Source organism: Manacus candei, unplaced genomic scaffold (assembly GCF_025592945.1).
Source record: "Manacus candei isolate 608988 ecotype Guabito, Panama unplaced genomic scaffold, ASM2559294v1 h1tg000063l, whole genome shotgun sequence".
NCBI lineage: Eukaryota > Metazoa > Chordata > Aves > Passeriformes > Pipridae > Manacus > Manacus candei.
The window spans coordinates 3,562,541-3,586,157 of record NW_026138111.1 but is presented as its reverse complement, the minus strand read 5'-3'; the positions used below and the strand labels follow the sequence as shown (position 1 = coordinate 3,586,157).

The window sequence follows — 23,617 nt, the reverse complement described above, 5'->3', positions numbered from 1 at the left end:
GGGGTTTGCATTTTTAATTTAAATTAATCTGGCTTTCAAATTCAGCCACTTTTTTGTGCTCTATCTATTTTTATGCCAATACATGGGATTTTAGCACTCAGTGTACTGTCTAGGGAAAGAGAGCTCAAAATCAAATAGATTTTCACTCCCGTTAAAGGTCATACGGAATTAATCTATGGCATCCAACATGTTGCAAGTGACACTTGCAACCTCCTGATTTTAGGTTTTGTAGTTTTATTTCAGTGCCACTGAAGCTCACGAAACCCTCTCTGTGGTATTACTTTTGTCTAACCAGAATGTGATTGCTCTGAAGTTCCTTAGCACCACGTTGCAGGGATGTGAATCTGCATCCAACAGGAGAATTTGACAGAATGTTCTACTTCTCTCTAAAAGGAATCAGTCCTCCCACATAAACAATAACTCATAAAAAATTCAACTGAAGAAAATGAAAAGGGAGGAGAAATGAAGCCTTCTACCATTTTTCACAGAGATCAAATGAACACAGATACTATGCCCATGTTCTCAGGGAGAGCTAAATAAACCCTCAAGAAAACACATGAGTACTTTTGTTCATGCTGTAGAAGCACGTTTCATCTTGTTCTATTAATTTATGCTGACTGAAATACTGAATATTCAAGCCCTCAAACACTCACAGCCAACAGGTTATCACACAGTAATAACCATCAAAAATGTCAAAGCTCACTTTTTTTCTTTTTTGGTCAAACTGCAGCTTGCTTTAATGTCCCCTTGTTGTCTTAATGTCCAGATGTGCCAGCCTCAGAAATTGTAGTGGTTCTTATTTTTCTATTGTAAACATAATCCGCTTTTTATTTCAAATCAATAATCCTTGATGTACAATATGCTCAGATGCCATTTAAGACACTACCAGCCATAAATGACAGTGCCTATGGCTGGATGTTACCCTCTCGCCTGTTGGCTAAGACAAGACATTTAGAGCCTCCCAGCTCCCTTCCTCAGCTCCTCTTCCCTAGGACAACTATTTGAGGTCATGCCTATGCAACCAACTTGTGGTGCAGCAGGAGAGGACCTCCACAGTGAAACTGTTCAGATGGAGGACCCCGTGTCTGTGTCCACGCAGGTTTGACTGCAACACCTCATCTAGGCTCATCTCAGATGCACACTATGAGATCTCAGCAAGGGATCTTGCAGTATTCCTGAGGAGAGGAAGATTCATGAAGGACAGACATCAAAATGCCAACATTAATGTGTCCTCACTTCTTAAGGTGCTCTAAATTAAACTGCTAACTGCCTGTCAAAACTTACATCATGCCGCCCCGTTTTAGCAACCAAAATGATTCCGTCTCTGATCTCCCAATACACCTTCCTTTTTCTTCTTAAGGGTAGGAAAATAACAATAAATGTTAAGTCCTGGCCTGCTGACACGTACTATGAAACTCCCATTTACTTCCACCAGACAAGGCTTTGGGAAGCCATGTTTAACTCCACACATCCAAATCTTCTCAAAATCCAATTCTACAGGGAAGTCAGAAATTGCCAGTTGTCAGCAGCAATGTATAATGTACTATCTATACAGTCGAAAAAAGCAAAGAATAAAGAATCACATAAAAGCATGTCTACTTTGTCTGCCAGCAACATTCCTTCTGGTTGCTCATTGCACTCACAGGTTATATATCCTCAACTGGAAGCTTATTGTTTATCCATAAATAAACAATGTGTTCTAGTTTCTGAGGAAAACAAAGCAGAGAAATTCTGCAAATCCAAATGCCAAGCTACCAAAGCTTGAGTGCTGGGCAATGATGTTCACGGCATAGCAACCTAACTTCAAAAATTTAAAAGGGCACTTGCATAGATTATGATAACTACTAAATCAATTTGCTTATGTTCACTTATTTTAGTATTCCCATCTTTTATACCAACCTGTGTAGCCCTATCTGTATATTTAAATAACAAGACATCAGTCTTTTTAAGTTCCTCCTGACAAGGTAAAAAACCTATGTGGTAGAAAAAAGTTAGGTTGTGATATTATACAATCACAGTGAATACTGCAGGTCCTGCAGGGAACTGCAATTTCAGTGACAAATTTGTGCAGTCCTAGCTTATTTTCTAAAACATAACAAAAATTACAAAAGCACCTGTGTATCCTCGGAATTTTTAAGCAAGTACTGTATCTTAGAAAGCAAATAAATACAGGCAATTATAAAGCCACACAAATTAAGTGTGTTGGTGTATTGGGTCTGGTTGAGCTGGAGTTCATTTCCCCACAGTAACCCTCACAGTGCGGTGCTTTGCATTGGTAGCCAGAAGGGCGTTGATGACACACCGGTGTTTTGGCTACTGCTGGCAGGGCAGCACAGTGTCTGTGCTGTAACATTCCTTCCTCAGCTGAGGGCAAGACACTGGGAGGGGAGCCAAGCAGGTCAAAGCTGACCCAAACTGACCAAAGGGATGTTCCATGCCATGTGACGCCAGCTCAGATATAAAAGCTAAGGAAAGGAGTGGGAAGGCAGGCATTCATTGTCTCCAGTGGCTGCCTGCTGAGGAACCATTACACATGCTGAAGCCCTGCTTCTCAGGAGTGGCTGACCATCACTGCTCATGGGAAGTAGAAAATAAACCCTGCTATCTTTTGCTTTGCTTTTATGTGCACAAGCCTCCGCTTTGCTCCTGCTTTAATAAACTGCCTTATCCCAATCCATGAGTTGTTTTCCATCTTACTCTCTCCCCTGTCTGGCTGGGAAGGGGAGTGATAGAGCGATAGAGTGGCTGGGTGGGCACCTGGTGTCCAGCCAAGGTCAACCCACCACAGTTGGGTATATACAGAAAATCTTTAATACTGTTTGTTTCTGAGATGTAAAAATTATGAAGTTGTTCTATCAAGAGTTGGTATACATTAAAAAAAAACTGGAGACATTTCCACAAATTTAAGAATCCTCATACTAATCTTTTGATTATATACTGAAAATGCACAGTTAATGAAGGAAATTAAGCACTTGAAAACACTTTTCCCCCTCTTCTCTTTTAGAGTGAGGTGTTGGGGTTTTTTTGCAACAATATCCAGTGTTTAAAGAATAGGATAATTCCCACCCTTCAAGCAGGTGTTATAGACAATTCTGGATGCATCAGGTTCCCAGGTTACCTCCTTCAGCAACAGAGAAACAGCCCATCATGCCAGGCTTTGTAGCTCTCAGTCAAAAAAAAAAAAAAGCCCGTCAGTAAGGTGCTATCAGAGTTCTGAGTGCCCATTTTTCACAAGGGGCTGCTCCAGCCCATCTGTCATACCAAGTCCACTCCACCAGAGTTTCTAAGGATGTCAGCCTTTTTGAACAGACTTTGTAATTCTTGCGAAATTAATGAATAAATCTAAGGCTGCCTTTACAGAGAACTGAAAATTAATTTGTGTAATAGTACTGTTGTTACTAAATGTTTTTAATCTGCAGATGTACACACCGTAGTCTTTAGTTTGCAGCTTGAGCTCAACAATCATACTGTGTCTGGCATTTCTGAAAATTCAAAGACACTGAAGAAACAAGAAACACAAGCCAGGGAACTCCCACTGGTATTACCACTGCTGGAAAGAGGCCAGGCACATTGAGTAACTGCAGTTTACTGAAAGATGGACTATACAAGCTTGAGAACACCTAGAGCAAAGCAGGTTTGCAGACAGAGCAAGCTTGCTTCTGCCTGTCCCACACATCCACACCAATGTTAAGAAAGAGATTTAATCAAGAAAGTTTAAATTGACACTTTCATCACTAAGGTCCTGCAGAATTACCACGGCTTCACTGATGCATTAAACTCTGGCAACTCATCTGTGCAGATGAACCCACAGAAACAGCAGGAGAAAGCAAGAGCAGCATATGGGAAATTAGATGCCAAAGTACTGGAAATGAAAACAAAATAGGAAGAAGTTGATATATCTGGAAGGAGCCAAAGACAGCAGATGTTCCAGATGTGGAGGCTCTCTGACAGGAGGGATGCTATGGCGCTGCTAAGCACTGCATGAAGCCCAGGGAAGGGAAGTAGGCACAGCAGAAGGTACAGTAGAAGCAGTAAAGTAAAAATATCCCTTGGTTAGACTTGTTTGAAATAAAGACTGTGGAGCAATGTAGCGACCTTGGATCATATAATCAGTGTTGGATCATGTGGTTCAACTTCCCAACTTCAAGTTCTACACACAACAGTCAGAAGGAAGAGTTACGCTCTGCAGTTTCCACTGAGGAAGTTGCATTCAGAGCAACCATGGATGTCAGTCTGGAGACCTGGACATTTATTGAAACTCTGCTGTTTCTCTGCCTACATCTCTAATCATGTCTGCCTAATCTCTTACCTTGTTTTTTAATCCCACTGTTTAAGCAGCTAGATTGGCCCAGATGACCTTTAGAGGTCCCTTCCAACCTTAACCAGTCTGTGATTCTATGAAACACAAATTTGATCACCTCCTTTCTGAACTGCCATAATACAAAATAGTAATATTAACTGTAGCACTGATATTATGAAATACCTAAGCATAGACCTACTTTTCAAAGGGAATTGCTTTTGCTGGAAAAAACTTTGTGGATGCTGAATCTCCATTACCTATGGACAATGAAAATGGAAAGTCACAGCAAGGATAAGAACAAATCTTACCTTTGACATTAGAGAAGTTAATCACAAAAGCTGTAAAAATCCATTTAATCACTATGATTTAGCATCAGTCCCAGGACTATCATATTAGTCAGTTTAGAGCCTTTAGATTCCTTAAAAAATTAAAATCTTAAAACACCACCTGTTAACTTGAAAAAGGGAGAATCAAAGTATCTTAGCCACCCTCTGAAAGCCCATATAGTGACAGATGGGGCAAACCTGTCCAGTCAAACTAGTTCTGTCAGGTCTTGTGCCATCCTCACACTCTGTACTCTGACCCAACTTGATTGTAACTTTTTAGCTGTCTATTTGCTAACTTTTTAAAATAATGCAGCATCTTGTTTAAAATTGTATGACCTGATTCTTTCCCCTTTGGCACATATACCACCTTCCTTTAATTCATATTTTGAAAACTTATCTCATGATCTACGCTTGTGCCATACTGCAGACTGGCAGCACACAAACCAACTTTATTACCTTGTCTCAAGGTTCTCCTCTGCACAGAACTGTTTCAGTGTCAGTCCCTCTGGCAGGACACTCTGTTGTTCTCTAAAATTGTAATAGCTATTATGTTTCACAAATCACAAAAAGCCTGATTCCATCTTCTGCATTTAAAAATCACAGAGAATGTGACCAATGATATTTACACACACACACAGAAAAAGTATATTTAAATAAATAACTCCATGCTCCATTATCTACACATATAAGGGACTGTTGAACAACCTCAGCCACTGTCTGAAAGCCCATATAGTGACAGACATAAACACACACAAACTTTGTGGCAAATATCATTCTGTTAAACACAATTCATCTTGTTTTACTCCACCTGATGAATTGCTTCAGCAGGGCAGCAGAGAACACTTTGTCATATTTATTGTTATGTTCCAAGAGATTTTAACAATAATTTTAATGAATTATAAGATGCTGCTGTTTGTGCACATCAGCTGCACCTCTCACAGCAGAGACTAGATGTGCCTGTATGACAATGTACAAACAAAAATTCTTTTGTCCTCTATCCACTGGATGTCAATAAGACTCTTCCTGCTCATTAGTTCCTAAAGCAACTCAACTTCAGATATAAGACAGGTCTGTTTGGGCACACATACCTTTACTTTCAGGTTAAGAAGGCAAAATATCTAAGGAGTAGATCCTGAAATCTTACTGAAGCCTGCCAATTCATAGCAGACTCTGATGTTTTATAGGACTCCAATTTAAGATCAACAGTTGAATATTCTTTCCTGTACTTCTACTTTTGAAGTCCTGAGGAGCTCTCCAAGGAAAACACTGCTGTATCATCTCAAAATCTATAATGGATTTTTCAAAATCAGTGCCTGGGAGGCAACCTAAGGGACAGCCACTCTACACTTACCTACTGTAATTATGCCTCTAAATTCCCCATTTAGCAGTAATGATGGATTGTGTTATAAATGCTTTCAGCACAGAGTGAAATGACATCATGAATGACACATATCACAACTAGTATATTGTGATAATAAAAACAGTCAGCATGTAATACTCTTTGACAGATATATATATATATATATCTCCAATGGGTTCTCTGATTCAGCATGTTAACCATGTGCAAGGTACATGAAAAGGATTTAAGAATTACCACATAATTATGTCAAGATTTTTTTTTTCGTGTCCAAACAGACTAAACTCTATAGTTATTAAGCAACGTAAGTGCATCAGCTTGTCAGAGATTAAAAATACCTTAAAAGGATTAAGATCACCAAGATACACAAAGGAATTCACTTCCCTAAATTAATGGGTTACTGTCACACACCTTTTGGCTCATTTGAAAATGCTGTTGCAGTGTCTGCTGTGAGACTAGAGAAAAACTCCTATTCTTCTTTTCTTTACTTATTTGCTCTGCACTGGATACACCTTTGTCAACAGCCGAAGTGCTTTTCATGTTCAGTCATTTCACCTGTTTATGTGGGTCCTTCAGAGGTCTGACCTGAAACTATGGGGGAGGGAAATTGTTTTCTTGTTCATAATAGAAAAATGGTAAAATACAAAGAAGTGTTAGATCCAATAATTAGAAGAAAAGAAAAATTAGGCAGAAAAATAATACCAAACTTCTATATAAGTCTGCAACAAAGTGTGGAGAGTTAAACTGAAGAGTGTAAGGCAGAACTGGAAATTTAATGAAAGAACTGGAAGGAACAAAGTCTTTATCATTCTCTTCCCAAAACAGAGATGCAGTTTCCAGAACAGAACAAACAGGTTGGAGTCTGTAAGACCTGTATGTTTTGCACTGCAAAAAACCCACAAGTAATGTCAACTTTTTCACCTTGTCTTCAGTGTCTCTGCTCAATCTATAAGTGCCTAACTCTTCAACAAAACCTTTATGAAAGAAAATCACCACCATCTCTATTTTATAAAGTAAAGACCACTGAGGCTTTTGGGAAGAGGAGGAAGGCTGATGACTATTTGCAGTTGTCCACCAGTACGACCTGCAGCAGAATAATGACACTCCAGAGTCCCACTGCAGATAAGTGCTGTCTGCAAATTAATATATATAAAAGCAGGAAAAGAAAATCCCCCAGGTGTTTCACAAAACATACCTCGTTCAATTATTCATTTATTCTGACAATCTCAGTTTAATTTAAATTATGTTTAATATTCCTGGGTATTCTAGTGCCTGCCATAATGTGTCTGGGATCCTAAAAAATGAAATCAGTCCTCATTAAAATCAACAGACTTGCAAAATGTATGTACCATTAAAAAAAAAAAAATCAAGCTAGCCTATGTGTTTAAATCAAGCTCAGGGGCAAACGAGAGGAATATATACACAACAGTCTTACTGCAAGAGCCAGAAGTTAGCAAGTTTGGAGTAATGTGATCTTGAAAGGTCATGAAAAAAGTAGACCAGATATTAGGATGAAATTCTTTCCTGTGAGCATGCTAAGTCACTGAAACAGGTTGCCCAGAGAAGCTGTGGCTGCCCCATCCCCGGCAGTATCCAAGGCCAGGTTGGATGGGGCTTTGAGTAACCTGGTCTACTGGAAGGTATCCCTGCGAATGGCAGAGGGGTGGAATGAGATGATCTGTAAGGTCCCTTTCAACCCAAAGTATTCTATGACTCCATCCTTTTCAATTTTAGTTAGATGATGTTGCCTTAATAATTATTTTATTAATTAATCTTGCACAGTTTAACACTTTCAGAGCTCAATCCGCGAAAATTATTCAAATGAATCCTTCCTAAGAATGCATAAAATTTGTCTATAATAATGAATGTGTCACTGTAGTATCTTTTGATCATCAAGAAAAAATTAACATAGACATAATAAAGCCTTTGTGGCTACCAATCTTCATTTTTATTTAAGATTCTGACTGACTTTCTGTCCTAGTTAGGACAACTGAGATCAGTTCATCATGGTGGGTGTAACCCAAAACTGTATTCTATAGCCTTCCATGTCATTTCCCAGAAACTAGACTATTGTTGTCAATAGACTATTCGCACCCTCTGCCCATAGAGCCTGACTCCTCAGGCTATAAACTAGGTGTTAAGAGGCCTGTGAGATAGGAGGATGTTTCTGTCCTCACACCCTTTGTGAAACTCCCCACCCTGAGGGGAGTACCAAGCATTCCTGCCTGAACTGGAGGATATATAATCTTGGAGTTTTGGAACATTTTTCAACCCACTCGTGGGATCCAGAGGACGGCTGCATCTCATCGCTCTCAACCAGACTTAGACCACCACTGGACTGCGATCACCAGTTCTGGTCAGACTGCAGCACCTCTCCCACCAGCAGGTTCTTCCCCTCTCCCTTTACTTTGGACTCAAACAGGGCCCAAGGAACACCACTTTGTTCAGGCCCCAGGGTACTGGGTTATACATTTGGGTTTTTGTGGGTTGAGACCAATTGTTTGTTTGTATTATTGTACTTACTGTATTATTTTAATAAATTGTTATTCTGACTTATAATCTCTCCTTTGAGTTGAGTTCATTCCCCCTGCTGGTTAACTTTTAAACCAGCACACTTTCTAACGCATATTTCCTAAGAACTTTTAAATCTGTCTTGCCTATTTTGTAGAAACCAATAATTACCTGCTGAATGATTACCTCCTTTCTTCAGTCACTGAACTGGATGTTAGCGTCAATTTTAAAACTGAGAAAGTCTGCAACTGCCCCTCAACTCCCCTCCTGCTTGTCCCAATGTCATAATTATCAAAATCAAGTGGCCAGAGACAACATTGCTCTTAAGAATGGAGCAGCAAGACAGCTCAAAACCAACAGAAACTCCTCTACGGTCTTAACGGCTTTGGGTTTCTTTGGATCAGGTTTCAAATACTTGAGCACAATATCCCAGTCCCTCAAGAAGAGAAAGCATCAGGCCAGAGAACAGGTCACACTTCCGGAAAGGTAAGAACATACACAAAAGACAAAACTAAAACTACATGGAAGGCTACTGAGATGACCAACTGTCAAGGGAGACAGCAATGAAAAGAAATGGAAGAAGATGTAATCAACAGCAGACTCTGTTGCTGGGGACATGGGGTTGGACAAAGGACAGTAGAAATGAGAAAGCCAACAGTTAATGACTCAGTGAGGAAAAACTCATCTGCAAGGTAAGTGAGGTTGAGAAAGGCCCTGGCAAATGGTGCAGGATGGAAGCACCCACATACAGAACAACACAGCCCCTGCTGTGCCATAGCAGCCTCCAGCATTGCTTTGTTGTTAGGGAGGAGCTCTTAAAGTCACTGTGACAACCCTCACACATACACACAATGATGTTGGAATCAATGGTGGAAGCCTTCTTTAACAACGTTGCATTAAATATAAACTTTCTTCTCATTCTTAATTAGCCTTTTACAGCTCCAGAAACACACAAAAAATAATTAAAAAAGCTATTGGCACCAATCCCACAGTCATTCTGGGAAAACTCCACGATGAGCAATGAGGAACAACAGCAAGCATTATGTGCCTAGGAGCACACGGTAGCTGCAGTCACTGCCGGGCACAACGCCCTTACCAGTAACAATTTTAAGCATATGTCCCATGTAGGAAAAAAAACTGCTCTGAGAAATAGCTGGCACAAAAGTCTTCCCTGGGCTCAAGTGCACAGATGTACCCTTATTATCAAAAGTCATTTCAGGACTGTTTAAAAAACAAACCCAAAAGGGTAATTCTGGAGTGATACCAACTGAGCTCATTATTTGTGGTGGCAGATGAGATCCTTTTTTGGAGTACTAGTTTTGGCAAAAAATATCATAGGTTGACAACTTCAACTGACCATTTCAAATCTGCATTCAGGAATTCATAGTTTTAGATTTTTTTCTGGCACCAAATCCTAAGAAATGGCAGGTGTTCAGCATCTTTCAAATCCATGCCACTCACTTGTGGTGCTTTAATTGAGATTTCTAAATCCAATCTCAGGTTTTAATATTCATATAATCAAATATTACCCTCGTAATATATTTCAGACATACACTGCACATAGGTTAGATCTCAACAGACCTGTGTATTCTCCTTCCTTAGAAAACAAAAGTAATTGCACAGCAAACCTAAATGAGTGCAGTGTGAATGTTAATTCAGCAGTGTCTGCTTCTATCACACAGTCTTTTTTTGTTGTCTTTTGTCCCATCTGTTCCATCAGAATAAGGAAAAAATCATGGCAGATCCAAAACACTTCTTGCAGTGATATCACCAATGTAAACAGATTTTTCATTTCATTTTCAGGATGGGTAAAAGAACACAAGCAATGTTAACATAGCATATAAATAACAATCAAAAAACCAAAGGATTTAATTTCTGATGTTTGAATGATTAATCTACCCGAATGCAGCTTCTAGATGCTGCTTTCAAAATTTCCTCTTCACTCTCAACAGTAAAAATTGCCAGAAGAGCCTAGCTCTTTACCTCTTGCTTACTAAAAATTAATCTGCAAGAATCCCAACCACACATTTCTGCTCTTCTGCCAAAAAAACAAACAAAGCATCAATCTCAAACTCTGAATCTCTAATCTGAGAATCTCATTAGACTTTTCCTACCCACAGTGTTTCACTCTGTGACCTGACTGTGCTTTGTGGATACACTGTGCTTACAGCAAAGGTGAGATCTGCACTATAATTCCCAGTCCAAAAATTTTAATACAAAAACGTAACACCATCAGCTGTTAAGACCCAGAATAAGCTTTCAGTAGCAAATCTAGAGAAGAATCTGCAGAAGCTGAGCTTCTTTCAACAAGTGTGCCTCATGGTGCGCTGGGTACTGGAATCACCAAGCCCTACTGCACCTTAAAGCGACCCTTCTGACTGCTGTTGAGAAAGACCTACCCTAGGTTAGACACTGCATTCTATGCAAGAGGAGGCAGGTATTGTCCTGCTCCAGAGGGAGCTACCTCTCCCCTCGCCACCTCCTACAGCACAGTTTGCTAGTCCTCTGGACAGGCTGCTGACCTTTGTGAATTCCCTTCACAGACACACTATTCCATCCCTATTCTATTTGAAGACCTCTGAAATTTTATCTGAGGAAACTGAATTTACTCACTCCTCTGTGGACTAGCTTTTAGCTTGCACTTTCTTAATTGCTAAGTGGGTGCAACTACGTTTTGCCACTGCTGCAAAGTTTGTGACTCCCTCACCAGTTGTCATTCAGAAATGGGAATAAGAATTATTGTTACCCTTTGGAAACAATGAGAAAGTTGAAGCAGCTACGAAACAGACCTCTAGCAGAGGGCTACAATACATTTCTAATGTACTGTGAAAAATAACACCATTCTTAGAAAAGCACTGAATGGTTATTTTGGGAATGTATCACCACAGCCTGCACAATGGAAGCAACACAGTGTGTTGTGAATGTGCTACCTGTTGAAAGAGACAAACACATTTCTCTTTTCTACAATACAAAATGTAGCAATTAAGCACCACATCAGAATTATTAGAGCTATATAAAGCACTGTGAAGACTAATGTACCACAGAGCTAAGGGCTAATGTAATAAGAGTTAGATTCTCTACAGTGCAGAACAGTAGCCTTTTAATCTATGAACCATATGCTAGACAACAGATTTGTTTGATAATCTCTGAAGCGTGTTATATGCTGTGTACTTCTATTTGACAGGGAAATTCTGTTCTAACTTTATACAGACAATTTTAAAGTGTTCTTATATATGACATAACCACATAGGAGGGAACTTACTGCCACCATATGTTACATATAATATTTACATATACTTTGCATTTAAAAGTCAGTGAGGCTGCTAGAAAATACATATAAAACAAAGTTTAAGATAAAATTGCATGAAAATTTCTAACACAAAGTCAATAAACAGCTCAAAAGATCCTATGCTAGATATTTTTAAGACTCCCTTTTAAAACGACATTTTACCTTCTCTCTGAAATAAGTCACTGTTACTTGTGAATGCCTAGTAAAGGACAGATACAGAATAGTCTTTGTGTATTACTGCTTCAAGCAAATACTATCCCCACCCGTGGTCTCTCTTCCTGTGTTACCTTCGGGCAAAGATCGCTTTCATGTTTATCATTTCCTTGTTGGAACTAATTAAGCTGCCAAGTTTTAAATCCCTGGCAGCTTATACAATTCAGACCAATTATTCTATGTGCAAGGACAGCTTTACCAGATAGAATTATATTCTCTGTCCTTCAGAGTTCATCATGTGAGCTCAATGCAGAGATCCAAAATCTAAACTTTAATCTCAGTTCTATGAATTTGTAACCTTGGAGATGAAATATCATTTCTTCATATTTGTTTCTCCTCCGCAAAGCTTTAAATACCTTTTCCACGCTTCTCATGAGAAGATTTATATGTGGATAATACTTGAAAACAACTGGAAAAGAGAAGGAAAACAAAGGTAGGTGTTGATCAGTTCTCCTAATGCTCACCACAAGTACGCCATGGAGGTCTGAGTTACAGTTTAGGAATATGCTGAACGGGGGAAATGTCAAAAAGGGAGGAGATAAAGAGTCAGGTTGTTCTTCAGGGTTATGAAAATGAAATCCAGATCTTTCTCTTAAAGTGTTAAAAAGCTAAAAACGTCTTTTGCTACTTTTCAGACTGATAAGAAAGTGCTGTCAAGGTCATCTTCTCCATATGAGGATCCTCTTCTGCAAAATATGACTGGAGCAACTGGCTCTGCTTTGAAGATAACATGCAACAATCCTCAGCAAAATATTAGCACTGATGTGCTCAAGTGAGGAATACTTGAAAAACACTTCAAAAGGCTACAGTAACAGCATCAGCACTAAGCCTTGCACTTGGCAAACACTAATCACAAAAGCAAAGTGAATTAAAACTAAGGTATTCTTTTTTAATTAAAGAAATGGAGAGAAGGTATGAGGAAGAAAGATTACATTTTTTAGTTGTGTATTAATGACACAATTTAATGAAAAATTAATCTAATCGTAATCACAATACAGAATCTATTTTATATCCATCAATGTACTATCTTAGTGGAAATCAATTTAATGTACCAAACAGTAGCATCTTGGGTTATACAATTCTCAGCCAGGTACAGAACAAAAGGTCTCAGTGGGAGTTAAGCAGAATATGCTGCTGAAATAAAGATTTATTACACATCCTTTAGTACGATGACAGGGCCCTGAGATTTCCCATGTTACTTCTGCTTCACTATACCAGATGTATATTTACAACAGAACCAAGATTTACCGGTGCTGAAAATAAAATCTTTAAAATGCAGGTAGTCTGCTGCATATTATTGCAGGAAGTTACCCTCTTTGAGTTCTAACATCATTTTAAAACATGAAAGACCTGATTTTTGATAGTATCAAACTAGGTAAGAGTACCAGACAGGACACTGAAAGGATTAAGGCATATGAGAAGAGGCTGAGGGAGGTGGGTTTGCGTAGTCTGGAACACACTACAGGTGTTTTCCACAACTTAAGTCAGGCTACTAACAGAGCCAGTCTCAGTCACAATCATCACAAGTTCCAAGAAGTGAAATTCCACCTGAAAATAAGGGAAGAATCTTCTTCATCACAAACGTGGTTAAGCAGGGAGGCTTAAATTCATCCTTAGAGATTTTAAAATCTCAAATGGGTAAAGCCCTGAGTAACCCAATCTGTGAAGGCAGCTCAGATTGGATCAGCAAGGTGGACCAAATGATCTCTTAAGGTTCCTCCTCACTTACTCACTGGATGTCAACTCAGCAGTTAAAACATTTAAGAAATGTGAATACCATTTCTAACTTTCCTGAGATTTATCTAAAAGTAAAAATGAGAATGAAACTCCCAAATCAATCCTACACTACTGTGAGAAACCACAATGCAGTTCATAAAATCAGCTAAGCTCCACCTTGCATTATGTTCCATAACCACCCTCTTCCAGCAGTTAGGAACTGTCCTCTGATTTTGAGCTCACATTTATCACCAGTGGCAATGAATCCTAACATTATTTCAAATTTATTAGCAAAAGGAAACCTAAGGTATATAACAAGAATACTAAGTCAAGATTAATTAGTCTTTCCAGTACAATACATTTTTCCTCACAACCTTCTGTCACATCTTTGCTTAGATCTTTATTTATCTTACAGTTCTTGAGCAATATCATCTATTCTTGAACTAAAGATAAACTCAAAATTTTTCACATGAAAAAAATCAAAACTTTCCAGATAAATGAAGTTTTCCAGCAAAATCATATGCTTGTTCAAAGAATAAATATCTGGTTGTTCCACAGCTTGAGTTTATTTTGTTAAATCAATGCACTGGATCCTATTTATCCCATTTTACCTTATCCAATTATTCTTCACACTTAAATTAATTTTTCTTTAATTGCCTGCACTCCTTCTGTACTCAGTAATTTCTAACTGTAATCTCTTGAAAAAAGAGTTGTTTTGCTCTATATTTCTACACCACTTATCACAGCACTATCCTGTTCCACAAATAAGCCTTTAAAAGGCAATAGTAACACAAATACATTTTATTAGGCTTGAGGCTGACTACCACAAAATTGTCTGGTTTTCCCACCATTTAATGAAACATTTCTATGTTTTCCTGTATTCATAAGTCAATAGTAATGCTTGCTGTTAATGGATATAATGTCCTCTCTTTCTGAAACTTCCTATGATTCATATATTACTGGATTAGGGGAGAAAAAAGTACACTTTCAAGACATCTATGATACACTAGTTATTGCTATTTTTTCTTTTTTTTTTAACAATAGCAAGTATGTAAAATACAGCACAATGTATGCAGAGAGCCAGAGAAGTCAAACATTCAAATTCATTGAATCAGAAAGGAGGAAGAAAGTCCTATCACCACAGTGTGAGTAACAAAAACAAAGCTGACTACGCCATCACCTTATTCATGAGACAAATTGTGTTTTACACGGAAATTGTATTTTTACACATTTTTCAACACTCAAGCACACTCAGCAGGTAAAAACAAATGGCAACCAATACAAGGTTTGTTTAGAACAATCTTCTGGGGTTTATGTGAATAATGTAGTAAGTAAAAAACAGCATAAAATTGCCTGAGGCAAAGGTAATTCAGCTCTAGGAGATTCAGAAGAGTAATTACTCTACCTGTTTTTGAGTATAATCTAAGAAAATTAATGGCAAAAATGTATTATCAAAAATGCATAGAATAACTTTGATTTTTCTTATGGACTTTCTTTCTTTGATGATGATGGTGATGCCATATGCACTGCTTGTAGAATGCAATGTTTGTTAACTCCTTTTGGTTTATATTCAAAGTTCATCCAGTAGGTTCTACTGAACTGATGATCTGGTGAATACTTATCATTTCTGACTAGACAGGTTGCTTGGAAATCAGAATGAAAGTTGCATTAAGATAAAAGAATAGAACTGTATGAAAACTCAAGTGAGAATATGCATGAAATTCTGTTATCAGGTGCCTTACTAAGGTCTCTAGAGAAAGCCAGTCTTCTTGACAACTTTAATTCGAATCCTGTAACTGGGAATTTGCTCTAAAATGTCACATTGAAGAAAAATTTACTTCACATTTGAGAATTTCCATGACAGGTATCTAGAGAACTTAGGGGCATAAAAGAATTTGAACTGAAATATTTTAAAGAAGTAGGAATTACAGGGCAACAGGCGCCAGCTTTCACACAAAGTCAATTCTTCCCAAAGGTCCTTTCAGAAATAGCAACCTTAGCTAAAAATGGCATCTCAACCTGACAGTCTGCTGATGGAAGACAACTGCCTTCATGGCATGCAATATAGATGTTTACTGTTTCACAGACTATTCTGCATCAGGCAGTTGAGGACTGTGACTATGTATTCTCACTGCACAAGTTCTGTTGGTCTCCTAAGGAGGATTCCAGAAATAACACTGGAACGAAAGTCCTTTTCTTCTCAGAGTGGCCAAGATAAATTAATCCCAGAGGTGCAGGAACAGTGAAATCAAGAGAAGAAAATCCATCACATAAATGAAATTTCTATGAGTTTCATTGGCACAAAGGAAAGGTCTCCTTGCCTGAGGACATTCCAATCAGCAGTCCTGAGAGCAAGATTTCATTTACAAGAGGTGAATCAAAAACCAAATGGAAGATGGAGATCTACAAAAATATGAAGCAGCACTAGTTCACTGTGCAGACACACTTATTTTATGGGGCAAGGGAAGAGTAAAAATCTCCTCAAGCAAAGCTGTTCACAAATAGGCTTTTCCTCTTTCTGAGGGAAAAACCCTCACTGAAGGTAACCCACATAAATGCTGGGCAAATGTTCCCACATTTTGCACTGATTATTCTGGCCCTACTAACTTCCTCAGATATGGCATAAATGTTTGGAGCAAACTACTTATGAAACTATTTATTATGTACATGCACATAGTTAATATAATATTTATTTATTTAAGAGCTAACAGATTTATTTTATGAACTAGCATTCAAATAACATTTAATAAAATACAATCTTACTTGTTCTGAATATTTCCCATGCAGATATAACAGAAGTTAACAGATACATCAGCATACTAAAACTCCACTATTTATCTGAACTCTTGCTTGTGTTTCTGCCTGGTTTTTCCTCCTGACTGCTGCCTTTGTCTTCACTCTTCTTGGATTTTTATTTGGGCTTAATTCCATCCCAGGATCTATTCAATGCATCAAGAAAAACATCCAGGATCAACTTAAGTAAGCTGAGTTTAAGAGAGAGACATTGCTTGTCTCAAACCAAAGCTTGTTTGAGAATCCTTGTCAAGAGAAGAACAGTGTGTGCATATGCAGTAGCAAGACTCCACTACACATATTCACTGTTCCTCCTAAATTGTTTCTAATAAAATCACATACCCACAACAACATATTTTATTTCCATATTTTAATGTGCAGAGAAGTTAACACATTTCTTGAAATAAAATTCCCTCAACAGTTATCTCTTACTAACTTGCTATTTTATGTTCTAGTTCTACAGTACACATTCTTTTGCTTAAAATTTTACCTTTTCCTCTCAGTCTGACCTCAAGCCTCAGCCTTGGACTCTCCACACCCCTCTACAGCATGCAAAACTTGGTCTTGTTATTGTCATCTCCATGACCACTGGGGTTTCAGCAGACCCACGGCTCCTGACCAGGGAGAGCCTGGCATTCTTTGCAGAAGACAAATATTTCACTGTAAGATACAGCATGCTGCAATATAAAATACAAATATTCTGGGGTTAGAAAGTTAAGATAAGTTCTGATAATTATTGTACCCTCAAACAACAATGCTGACACTGCAACTGCCAGACTGTACTTTCACTAGCAAAGAAAGGGTGACACCTAACCATTTCTCATAAAGAATTAAAAATCTCAGCTTCATTTATTAAAAATGTTGTCATATATCATCAGTAAAGCTTATTTCTCTCATTGCAATAAATAGAAAGGATTACCTATGTGTTTGGGGGTTTTTCCTTTTAAATGGAAAGACTACCTTTGTTAGAGAAATGAGATGCTTATGGCCAGTGCAGAAGCTGTTGTCTGTGACATTCAGCAGTGCAAGACTACGACCTTCTTTCCGGAAGAAAAGCCTGGGTAAAAGACAGAGCAAGCTTTCCATAGGTGGGCATTAGGGGGAAGGGAGAAATCAGGTCATTAGATTCCACACTGAGATAAAAACAATTCCTTAGAAGAGAACTGTTGGCAAAATTACACTGTTAGAAGTAAAACATCACATAGCCTCATTCCTAAAGGTTGACTGCATTACTGAACTATCTGACTCTACCACTGGGAAGAACTCGGTGTGCTCAGTACTGTTCAAATACAGAACAATTAAATGACCTCTCCCAAAAGCTTGCTATATAAACACAAGGCAAAAACCCAAATGGATGCTAACAGATGGAGAGAGATGAGATAATGAGGAAGCACCACTAATCCCTGACTTGCGACCATGTCAGTACACTGACACCATGAACCTCTACCGCTCATGGAGATTCTGCTCTGTGAAGGCTGCCTTTTTTGAAAACTTGTATTGCAAAGAAAAAGGAAATTAAAGGTCAGTAACTTACAGCAGATAACACAGTTGAGATGCCTGGACTTGGGAAATACAAGATTGGTACTGCTGAGAATTTTCCTGCACAACTGCACAGTGTATCTACCTGCCAACTCTGCTCTTTAAGGAGAACAAACAAACTACAAAAAAAAAATCTGTTAAGCTCTTTACACCTAGCCCAGTGGCTACAGAAAGCTGCTCACAGGGACAGATCTAATCGGCAGAGCCCTGTGTGTTGAATAAGCCAAAGTTCAACACAGTGCTCTTAATCAAAACATGCTGGAGCTGCTGAATTCAGAGCAGCTGAATTCCATCGTGTTGGAAAGAAGCAAGCACCACTTCTCAACATCTCACAACAATTTTTATCAGCAATACTTCTGAGAGAAGCCAAAAGAATATGTGCTTTGTCCATGAATGCTGGAGATTTGGGCATTAACTCCTGAAGGTTGAGGCTGACATGCTGCTCTTGCTTTAGACTGTTGCCACCCCCTTACCAGACACAGTAACATTTTCTCCAGACATAAACCTTAAGCCAGCTGCCTTTTCATTCAAGTCCTTATCTCAGGTTGGCACTCAGAAATCTGAGTGACGTAACAGTCTGCATTTGATGGAAATAACTGTTGAGCTGGGAGTTGTCAACATTTATTATAAGCATAAAGAGTGCCTCATAACAGGAGACTAGAGACTATCAGGACTATTTTGAGAAGAAGCAAAAGTGTATGATACAAAGACAGTTTCTGAATAAGGAACACTGACAGAATGTTAGCTTTTGCTAGTCATGCTCTCATATGGGGAGGCATAGAAAACAATCAGAGACAATCTATGTGAAAAATACACTGAAAAAATCTTAAAGAATACTTATCTGGCAGAGCTGTCTATGTAGGTTGTAAAGTTCAAAAATGTCACAGTATTTAAAATACATTGAATAGTAGTATGTATACAGCAAATAACTGCCCTGTAGCATTAGAGTATGCCTCCCTTTATTGCTCTTCACAGATATCTGCAGATATGTCATGGAAGAAAGTTTCCTCAATAGCTGTGTCTCAGGAAAAACAAATGAATTACTGCGTAATTCACAGAAAAATTAGTTTACTTTGTTGGGTAAGTAATAAAGGTTACTCTTATTTGACACAATGCCCTTTCGTGGCTAAAATCAAGCCTTCTTTAACACTACTGGGGAAATCTGCTCCCACAGGTAAGGTGGCATCTCCTGAAGCAATAGTCCTGCTCTCCCAGTCAAGTCAGACTTCAAGCACAGTGGAAAGAAAACATGGGTTTAGAAGACTGCAGAGTCAAAACCCTTGAACAGCGATGGACAGATACATACTTGCCTTCTCACCACCTGATCACACACTGTCCAACCTTCTCCAAAAGCTAGTAAATCTATGCCCTTCATATCAGTCATCAGTGATTAGAGATGTCTGATTTCTCAATGAAGACCATGCCACACTACCATCAATAGGTTCAATTTGGCTAAGACATATTGTGGTCACTGAGAGTATTGTTTATTGTATCTAACACGTATTTTGTAAATTTTTATTTGGAAACACTGCAGGCAGCTAAACACACAAAACACCTTTATCAATATCAGTAATATATAACGTGGGAATTTTTTACATATTTGTTTCTACCCATATATTTCAGAAATAAAGCAAATCAACATACCCACCCAACTTGGTGTTGAGAACTTACTGAGGGTGCACTCAATCCCTCCATCTACATCAGTTGTTAGATTCATAACACATATAAACAACAGTTACTTATGCACACAATATAATTAGGTATTATTATCCTGAGAGGATTGCAAGGCGACTATCTCAGCACCTTCCCTCAAAAGCCTGGAAAAACCATACAGGTGCCTAAAGCTTAGGTGGGAAGTCTGTTATGGGGGAAAACCACAGGGGACAATGAAGCAGCAGCAGATTCAGTGCTATGTGTTGTTCTGCTTTACTGAGGAAAGCAAGTGAATTTTAGCATTATGTTTTGCTCCCATCTTCCCTCCTCTGCTCCTCTCTCCTCATAGTACCTCTAATTTCGCATAGGTAAAGATTCTCCTTACAGAGTTGTTTCTGCCTGGCCTTTGCCTTCTCCAAATACAGGTTTTTCTGGGTTTAGATACCTCTGTTCAGCTCAAGCAATACCAGGCAGCAGTGTACTTCTTCTGACTTTAATGCCAACATGAAAAAGCTGCTTCTTTAAAATATTGCACATAACCAAACACTCATTTAGACACAGAAAACAGCCGATACCTAAAATTTTTGAGAAAGCTTACTGACATGACAAAACAGCCAAGCCATGTCATATTGCTGTACTTAACCATTAATTAGCTTAATGAACACTGAAACCCCACCAGACAGAATGAAGTTGTGACTCAGAGCAGCAGATGTGATTCTGGTCTGAAACCTCTGGGGAGTGTCTGTGACAGTGACTGCAGCAGTCAGTCTGAAGAGCAGTACCACAGAGGAAGAAATTTTTGCCATGGAGGAAGAGATTAGTCCTTGAATGGCAGTTAATTCGTTCCAGACAGAGAATTTTGCTGTTAGGAAAGGAAAATGTCTTTTATGAAACCAGAATAAATCCCCAAACAAGTTCTCTATAGAGAGTATCTAGTTTAGAAAGATATTACAAACAATAGTTGCTTATAACCTCTTCATAACTATATTTACAGAGAATAAAAAGTAACAAGCTAATGCGCAGAGCCTAAGTCATGATTACAATAGAAATGTTAAACTATGTATGGCAAATATACTTCAATGCTTCTGTACATCATAGTTTATTTTGCAGTAAGCATGGAATCACTGTAAGATTATGTTGTCAGAAAAAGCCAAAAGTTGATTCACTGAAAAGATCAGCTTTGATACTGCAAGAGAAGATGAAAGACAGACCTTGGAGCTGCCCAAGCCAATGACAGTCATACAGCTTGAGCCACTCTGCATGACCCTGCACATACCACTCTGAACACTAAAAGACTCAGGGAGATCAAGAGGTTTACAGGAGCTGAACAATTTTCTTCCAAGCAAATAGCCCAAACGAGTCTCCTGTCTGAGTCAGAGACGCTCAAAAGTACGAAATTATATCACTGGGCGAATACTATTGTAATATGCACACTACAAACACACCACAGGAAGCTAAAACATGTCACTTAAGGGCAGTAAATTCCTGCCTAAGTTGGAAAATGTGCTTAAAGTTTCTTGCAAGCATATAGTGCAGTGTCTGAAAGTCCCTGTTAGAAGGACTGGAAGCAAGATAATGTGTTCTTTGCAGGAATCTCCTGGTTTCATTTGTCCCTCAGCTGAGTAAGTTTCAGGAATAACCTTCATTCAGAAAAACAAAAAAATATTTTCTTTTTCTACAGAGCAAGCAGAGCTTTTAGAGCAGCCTGCAAAAGAAATAAATTCATATAAAATCATCTTTTCTTTTACATAACTATTTGCTTCAGCATATCCTAACAGGACACAGCAGAAATGAGTACTCAAGTGTCACAGACAACCAAGGCCTACTTACCCAGTTTTCAAAAGGCAAAAACCTAGACATGGGTCTTAGATTCTGTTGAAAGCAAGGGCAAGCTTCTAACCATGGAATCAATTTCTTTTTCCAACAGTGGTCTTACAGCACATTTTAAAGCACTGTCCATCCAGCTAATGTGATTTTCTTCTCTCTTTCTGTACTTTCTTTTTTTAATTTCCCTCCCCAGCATCATCTAATCCCTCTGCCACATCAGCTGTTTCTAGTAGCATATTACACTATCAAGTGTTGTTTAGTTTCCCCATCCTGATATCCCAGTCCCTCCCCGGACTCTCCTCCTCACTGGCCTTACAGACAGTTCTTTCTCAGCGCACTGAGGAATTAAGAGTCTCAACGGTGATTTCTAATTTTCTTTCAATTTGGTGACTGTACTCCATTACCACACCTTCCATATGGCCTATTTTGACAACAGCAATCTCTTTGTTTTGCAAACTGCTCACAACAACAAATTCTGGATTAGCCTTTAGATGCCACCATATTTTATTCACGATCCATTTCTGGACTATTTTCATTTATGGTAAATCTTTGCATTGCATATAACCTTTCAACCTTTTTTTTGTGTGTGTCTCTCTCCACCTCTGTGGTACAAGGCACATTGACTAGCCTGTGGCAGCTTAACTCTTATTGACAGACTCCAAAGAATCCAATTTACAGAACCGGTTCCTATGCCCTTAAAGTAAAGGTGAGTAAACAGATCTAAAGGGCATCATATTTCTTACTCTGTGTTTGAATGGGATCAGTAATATATTCCACTGAGGTTGTTCATGTTGCTGTATCAGGCAGCATCTAACCAGGTGACCTTTTACACGTTAATTTTGTGTCTTTTCAAGATCGGTTACATTGTAAGCTTTGAATTGTTTCACATTTCTATATTCTTTGTTTTTCATTTAAGAAGAAGACAATTCCTTATTGCTAAGAATATAGTCCAATATTTGAATAATATGTGCCCTCTAGGTTTTCACAAGACAGCAAACCCATTACACAAACAAACCCCTCTCCCCTTACTACTCTCCTGTACCTTACAGAAAAAAAAATGAAACTGGTCATTGATTGGTATCTGATTTTCTGATAGGTCTCAAAATAAATGCTAGAGATAACAAAAATGTACAGTTCAACAGAATAATGCATATTAAACTTTAACAGTTGCATAAAAAAGGAATTTTTTACAAGATTATTAGAAATGTATAACACAAGAGAAACTGTTGAGACCAAATTGCGATTCAGGAGCTGTCTAGATAAATACTACATTAAAATAAGCAAACAAACCAGTATTGCTATTTAGGGAACTTCCTCCAGCAATCATTCAGGAATGATTTACAAACAGCATCACTGCTCTGACTTCGTTCCATTACTTGGCTTTACACACAAACAAACTGAAAGAGATGAATTTAAGTGACCTAACAGCTGCACTGTGCATATACTGGATCTAAGGCAAAGACATTTTCACACAATTCCTCCTGCATGGCCCTGCAGTGAAATTTAACACTAGACTGGTGACCTGAAAGTTATTACCAAGGCAACAGATAGAAATCCAACAGTGTTATGAATTCACTACAGGCAAAAGGCAGAGTAGAAACCAAATGCAGAAAAATTGGGAAAAATTTCTATTAAACATACGAATCCTTCAAAAACATCAAAAGAAATGTTAGAAAATACTGGTTCAAATAAACTCCTTCTTTAAATAAATTGTTTTTATGCTATCTCCAAAAAGACAGTCTTTCTTTAAATATGCTTTCACAGCCTGAAGAACTATAGGAACAGATTTTATCACCTACAATTAAGAAAATCACACTAAGGTAAAACAAAAAGTACAATCAGCAGGACTGTTAGTTGTTTTTCAACGTTTTAACATAAGTGTCCAACCTTCTGGCTGGTTTTCCACTGAAGATTACATTAATTTGTATGGAAAACTGGAGGCAAAATTGTGCACTTGTGCACATACTCCCTGCTGATCAGACTTCATTAAAAATAAAATATGTTCCAAATGAGAAGACAGACAGCAGGATTTCTTTTAAAATAACTTGGTATGTTAACTCCTATACAATTCTTTGTGTGTTTTTTTTAAAGGG

The 23,617-nt window shown here is 38.3% G+C and overlaps 1 protein-coding gene across 2 annotated transcripts in view; it reads right to left on the bottom strand.

The window, feature by feature from the left end:
- The window catches only part of SLC2A13 (solute carrier family 2 member 13), a 152,697-nt gene that overhangs the window by 46,719 nt on the left and 82,361 nt on the right, over positions 1-23,617 (bottom strand). The gene's annotated exons all lie outside the window — the stretch shown is intronic.